Below are 7,216 nucleotides of genomic sequence, written 5' to 3'. Positions count from 1 at the left end.
GAGAAGGGGAACAATTCCTTCCCAATGTCCCATCTATCCCTGCCCTCTGGCAGTGAGAAGCCATTCCCTGCCCGTGGAAAAAAAATCACTCAACCTCTTTTTTAAGAAGCCCTCTTCAACTACTGGAAGGATCCCTTTTACATGGGAAAAATCTTTTTTTCCCGTGGGAAAAGCCACCCCCAAATTTCTGCCTCTTCCCCTGGCTGCTTCCTGCCATCCCCAGGCCTCTCAGCTCCTGCCTGGGCTGCTGTTGCTGTGTCCCCAAGGCTCCAAAACTGGGCTGCACACAGGCAGCCCTCCTCGCTGGGCTGTGACATTGTCCCCGAGGACACGGGGATGGATGACGGGATGCAGGGAATGCTGTGACTCACAAGGCACCTCACAAGGCAGCTTCTGTGTCTGGCAGGTAAACGGGTGCTGCTGATTGTCACTGCTATTTATGGCACCCTGGCATTACAGGTGGCAGAGCAGAGCAAGGCCAAGGCATCAGCAGAGACCTCGAGCAGCCTTCTGGTGTTAAAAACCCAGAGAGGAGAGAAAAACTGTCAGGCTTTAGTTCACTTTTTTTTAATTTATTTTGACCGTAATGCAAACAGGCATAAGTATTCCATAAAATCAGAAGATTGGGACTATACAGAGAGAGGTGCATGCTTCAGAACAACGTGGATATCTTGCAAACAGAGCCAGAGTCAGTCTGAGAGAGGGGCTGGAGCACGGGGGGCGAATGGCAGAGATTTTAGCAGCATTGAGAGCTCAGAGGTAGGGGAAGAACCACGTTTCTGGCTGCTTAAAGCACTGGTAGGATCACACACAGCTCGGGCTCACCCCACCCCTGCACCCTCAGCACAAACCTACCCTGGGATCACACAAAAAACCCGGCTACCCCAGGAGCTCCCCCTGCTCCACACACCCCCGTGGGACGGGGTGCAAAGCGAGAGTGGCGGGCTCAAATCTTGGCATCATTTCCTCGAGCGAATGAAGGCACAGCGAGGAGCAGGGAGCAGCCAGGCCTGGGAGCCCCACACAGCCCAGCAGGGTTTACCCACACCTGAAGGTCTGACAATGGAAGGTTTGGGGGTTCCCTGCCCCAAAGCTGCCACCTTCCCCAGCCCAGTCCCCGTCCTCATCGCGGCACCGCTGCTCGCCAGGGAAAGGCCACCGGAAAATTACAGACTCCAACCCAACCTCTGAGTGTGGGACTAAAGGTGCCTGGGGAAGCCGAGGGGATAAATCCCTGCTCCTATTACAGAAATTAATTGGCACTGAATATCAAACTCCCCGGGCAGCTGGCAGGAGTGGTGGTTTTAACTCTGTGCAATCTGAAAAGCGATGAGTCCCGGCTGAAAGCCGTCATCTCCCCCTCTGCCTGGGGAATTGTGTGTGCACTCTGGAAAAGCTGCAGACTGCTCACAAAGCACACAGAGCCCGGGGTTTTTCAAGGCAATTCGAGGCAGCAGAGCATGGGAGTTCAACCTTGGGAATTGTGAGGATTTGCCTATATTGTAGGATTTGAGCAAAGCAGGGATTTTGCACTGAATCTCACTCGCAGGGAGATTCTCCAACCCCATATCCTCTTCCTGGACATCCTCTGGGCTACTGGGAAGTGGCTTTTGTTAAGACAGGATTCCATGCTATGATCACACTGAGAGGAGAACAAAAAAGCAGGCTCAGAAGCAAGGAGCATTAATGTCTCAGTTAATTAAGGCTGTTTTGTTGCCCTTGATAAATTTTAAAAACCTCCGCTAGCAGTTATTGTAGGAACAGAAAGTTAGATTTAATCCAAATTTGATACACTGGCTGTTTGCTCTCTGTTTGCTTTCCCCACCTCAAAGCCAAGACATGAAAACAAAGCAACAAAAAGAAGCCCTGAATTAGTTCCTCTCTTAGATCGACTTTTCCAGTATTTAGCCTTTCAATTTTCCAGGTATTAAGGATGCCCCTGGAAGGAAAATGCTTTGCCTGGTGTTTTTCACTCCCAGATTTCTGCACCAGCCCTGCAGAGAGACAGGCAGGAGCTGCTCTGAATCCCACTGCTGCCTTCCTGCTTTTCCACAGCTCCAGAACACCTCTGAAAGCTTTGGGTTGAAGAGTCTCGCCCAATTCCTCGTCACAGGAATGAGGAATGGCTGCAAAACTTTAGCTCCCGATAAAGCAGGAACTCTGGGGGCCAGGCTCACAGGTTTGATTTGCTCACTTTGAGGCACTCCCTCTCTCCTCCTCCCCAAAATCTGGCCAGGTGGATGGGTCAGGCAGGAGAGCAGCAGCCCTGGCAGTGAAGTGCTGCCACTGCTCAGCTCTGAGCTGGGGTTTTATTCCTGTGATTCCAGGGCTCTCATTTCCAGCACAGCCAAACCCCTGTAGCGGTGGAGGCCAGGAATTGCCAGTCTGCTTCATTTTCCCAGCAGGAAAAAAAAACCAACAAAAGGTGGATCTGCATGGCAATGCTTGGACACCCCAGGAGTTTCCCTGTGCTGAACCAAGCTGCTTTTGACCTCTCCTAAATTCCGTTTCACCTCTGGAACCAAGTGCTTTAAAGCAGCAACTTTCTCCCTCTCCCCTGACTCCCTGCTGAACACATACAGCCACATGGAAGAAGCTGGAGCTGGGATCTTCCTGGGAAAGGGGAGATTTCCCAGGGATTGCTGGAGCCATGCACTGCAGGCACGTGCAAGAGCAGATTGACACACGCAAAAATATTCTGAATTTGCTGCTGCTGCTGCTGTGCAAGCTGCCAAAATCCCCAGTGCCACTGAAGCCAGCAGGTGTGGAAGGCATTTTGGATCTTGGGAGGACTTGGATTCCAGGCTCATTTTATCCAAGTTCAGGATTACAGGTTTTCAAGAGCACTGGCCAAATTTTGCTCTCCCTGTTACGGCAGAAGGAATTGTTATAACAAACACGGAGTTACAGCGAAGTGGAATGGTCCTGAAAATGTGTCTCCATCTGTTCTGTGAAGGGACTGTGCTCCCCTCTGGAACTATCAAAGCAATTGCAGAGTTATCAGAGCAATTCTGAAGCTGAGAACTAGTCCCTGGTGAAAGCAGGAGCAGAATTTAGTTTGGAGCATAAAATTATCCTTCTAAAAAAAAAAAAAAATGCTGGGAGCCCTCAGAGGTCAATGGGATGGCTTCAGCGGTCAGAAGTCAGGAGGCAGCAGCTTTGGCTTGGACTTGGAGCAAGCCCACGAGGCTCCGAGCACAAACACGAGCTCTCCCGCTGCAGTTTAACCAGAACGGGTCTCCAGGATGCGGGAGAGTTCACAGCCCCATCCTGCACCCGCTCTGTGAGCTGTGCCCACCTCATCCCCCTGTGGAGCCCCACCCGGGGAGATGGGGCCGGCTCACTCCGGTATCCCGGGGGATTGCCCAGCCCTGCGGAGCGGCGGGCAGGAGCCGGGCCGTGCTCCCTTCCCAGCACAAGGCACTGCGAGCCCGTCCTGCACTGCACCTCCGGCCGGGCAGGGACCTGCCGGGGGAATCACCCTGCCGGGGAATCCCACCCTGCCGGGGAATCCCACCCTGCCGGGGAATCCCACCCTGCCGGGGGGAATCACCCTGCCGGGGGAATCCCACCCTGCCGGGGGAATCCCACCCTGCCGGGGGGAATCACCCTGCCGGGGAATCCCACCCTGCCGGGGAATCCCACCCTGCCGGGGAATCCCACCCCGCCAGGGGAATCACCCTGCCGGGGGAATCCCACCCTGCCGGGGGAATCCCACCCTGCCGGGGAGAATCACCCTGCCGGGGGACTCACACCCTGCCGGGGGAATCACCCTGCCGGGGGAATCCCACCCTGCCGGGGAATCCCACCCTGCCGGGGAATCCCACCCTGCCGGGGGAATCCCACCCTGCCGGGGAATCCCACCCTGCCGGGGGAATCACCCTGCCGGGGAATCCCACCCTGCCGGGGGAATCACCCTGCCGGGGAATCCCACCCTGCCGGGGGAATCACCCTGCCGGGGGAATCCCACCCTGCCAGGGGAATCCCACCCTGCCGGGGAATCCCACCCTGCCGGGGGAATCCCACCCTGCCAGGGGAATCCCACCCTGCCGGGGAATGCCACCCCGCCAGGGGAATCACCCTGCCGGGGGAATCCCACCCTGCCGGGGGAATCACCCTGCCGGGGGAATCACCCTGCCGGGGAATCCCACCCCGCCGGGGGAATCCCACCCTGCCGGGGGAATCCCACCCTGCCGGGGGAATCACCCTGCCGGGGGAATCCCACCCTGCCGGGGAAGGAGCGGCCACCGGCGGGGTCATTCCCGTGTGTTCCCGCGGGCTGCCCTGCAGGGCTGCGGTTCCCGGCCCGGGACACCCCTGCAGGACTGCTGGCCGTGCACTGAGCCCGTGCTCAGGGTGTGAGCAGGGTCCCCGCTGCCCCTGGGGACACACAGGCACAGAGGGGACAGGGAGCTGGACAGCCCGCAGTCACATCCCATTCTCTGGCCAGCTGGGTGTGACTGGCTCAGTTCCTCTCCAGCAAGGAGCTCAGGCCACGGTGTGGAGGTGACAGCTCTGTGAGGCCACTGCTGGTGGCAGATGTCCCGCTGTTTTGCCATTGTCTCATTGTTTTGCCATTGTCTCATTGTTTTGCCATTGTCTCTCACAAACGGAACGACAAACTCCCAGGCAGTCCTTCCCAGGAGATGAAACCTCAGAAATCACCAACAACACAGCTCTGGCTGCCCGTGCACTGGATGGTTTTTCCCTGCCGGTGGACACAGCAGCTTGGGAAAACACCCAAACCTTTCCCCCTGGCTTTTCAAATCCATACAATGACTCTCTGCAGGCGCTTGAAAGACCTCGGAAGTAAAATCTTCGCAAAAAAACCCCATTTTGTAGTGTCTTGAAAATCAAACCTCCCATTCAGAGAAGAGTCTCTTTAACACCTGGAGAGTGAAAAGGAGCAGAGCTGCTCAGATTTGGGGTGGTGGAGATCCTCAGGAGAGCGACTGGGACACTGGCCAGGCTGGGTGTCCCTCAGGTGCAGCACAGGAGGGCTGGGCAGCAGGCACCCAGAGGGGACAGATTTGTGACCCGAGTGCCCCAGAGGCACTGTCCCTCTGTGTGTGACCCCTGGAGCAGCTCCAGGGCTGGGGCAGAGCCCACCCCGCTCTGTGTCTGTAGCAGAGATCTTGTGGCTGCACCTGCACGTCAGAAATGCCACAGCGAGAGGAGCAGAGGCCAGGCTGCAAAAGCCACGTCTCAGGAATCATAAAGCACCTCCACAAGTTTCCTTCCCCTGTTGCTATGGGAGAAAATGAAGCTCGAGGGGAGTGCGAAGCCCCTGCAGCTGAAGGAGATGAAGGGGAGCAGTTCAGACGTCGGAGGCTGACTCAGCCAGCAGTGAATCCAAACTCCCAGCGGTGCAGCTTGTGAGGAGCCAGCAGTCCCACCAGGCTGCGGGAGCACGGGCAGCTCGGAGCCCTGGGGCTCTTCACCTCCCTGGACCTCCATGGCAGGAAGGGCATTTCTGCAAGGAGCCTGAATCCAGCATTTCCCTTGGCCAGGGCGCAGGCAGGGGCTGGTGGCTGAGCTCTGTGTGCCTGCCCAGCCCACACCCCACGGGCAGGGCTCTGCTCCCCTGCTGCAGCTCAGCTGGCAGCGGGGACAGAGGTGGCAAGCTTTGGGATGCATGAAAAGCAAGAGAATCCAGCTCAGGCACGGGCCCCAGACGGGAGATGGTACAGCAGAGCACGCAGGAGCAGGACAGGAGGGAAAAACTTGCCAGCACCACAGCATGAGCTGGGAAAAGGACTAAGAGATGTTTCTTTGGGCATTACCTCCGCCTCCTCGTCAGGCTGCATCAGCCCTTCTCCTAAGGGAGGACCAGAGCACAAAGCCGGAGCTACAATTTCCCAGAAGAAGAGGACGAGTCTGATTTTCTTTCTGATTTTCGCTTTGTTTCTCCAGCCACAGGGTGGGGCTCAGGCCAAGCTTGTGCGTGTTCCCCACTCCCAGACAGGGACTTTCCTCCCAGACAGGACCTCCCCCAAACCCACACATCCCAAGGGCCAGCTCCTCCATGGGAACGGGGCACAGCCCATGGGGTGGGCTGCCCTCTCCTCCTGCTCTGCAGCTGTCCCCTGCAGGTCACCGAGTGCCGAGGTGGTGCCACACCGCCGGCCCTGTGTGCCAGCCCAGCTCGGCTCCGGCCACACCGTGGCAGCATTTATTCGTTTTATCCCGCGTTGGATGCTCAGACCTGCATCTCCAATTCTCCCGGTGCCTGGAGCCCTTGTGCTCCTGGATTTTGGGCTGGAGACACTTCAGGGATGCGGGGAGTGGAAGTTGCAGCCCGTGGAGACGTGGCAGGAGAGGGCAGGGAATGCTGGCTGAGGGTGAGAATAACAGCACAGCCTGAGCCAGGGGAGCCAGTGGGGCTCGTTCCATGGGCTGGGAGAGCAGCAAACCTCCTGCAGCTCTTTCTGTGCTGCCTTTAGCTCGGGGCAGGTGATCTTAGCCCTGTGAAAGCCCCTGGAGAATCCCTGTCACCGGTTCTGGTGCTCAGCTCCATCCAGGATCCCTGCACAGCTGGGCAGGGCAGGAGGGGAGGATCAGCAGCTGCCACCTCAAGATGTCAACCCTGTGTCCTTGCCTCCAGCAGGAGCTGCAGCCATGTCCTGCTGTCCCTGTGATGGCAGTGAGGGAGGACAAACCCGGGACTGGCTCAGCTGGGCAGAGCCTGGTGCTAAAAACGCTGAGGTTCAATCCCTGGATGGGCCATTCACTCAGGAGCTGGGCTTGAGCCTTGTGGGTCCTTTCCAATTCAGAATATTCTGTGATTCTTCAGGGTGCAACAGAAGGAAGGACACACAAGGTCATGTTTGCTTTCCCTTGCAGACAGCTTTTCTCTGTTAGAGGCTTTCTGTTTTCTCCAACCTTTCTGTGGTCGTGTTAACAAATTGCTTTTGGGGCCGGGTTCTTGCAGCAGGGCTGAGGTGTGAGCGTGTCAGAGCCCAGCACCTTTGCAGCTGATCTCACCTCCCTTCTCACATGAGGTGTCCTGGCTGAGACAGCTCATGCCACTGGCAGGTGGCACTGAGGGTCCTGGCTCACCCCCAAAATGCCACACGTGTGTCTCTTGGCAGGCAGGTGGCTCCATGGTGGCACTTTCTGCTCCCTAAAACGTGGGAAGGGCTGGGGTCTGCTGTCCCAGAAGTGCTCATGAGATGTGCTAGGAGCTGGTGGCTCTGGGATTTCGTAATTCCTCTGC

Source organism: Sylvia atricapilla, chromosome 17 (genome assembly GCF_009819655.1).
Source record: "Sylvia atricapilla isolate bSylAtr1 chromosome 17, bSylAtr1.pri, whole genome shotgun sequence".
NCBI lineage: Eukaryota > Metazoa > Chordata > Aves > Passeriformes > Sylviidae > Sylvia > Sylvia atricapilla.
The sequence above is the reverse complement of the archived record's forward strand: the minus strand, read 5'-3'. Positions refer to the sequence as shown.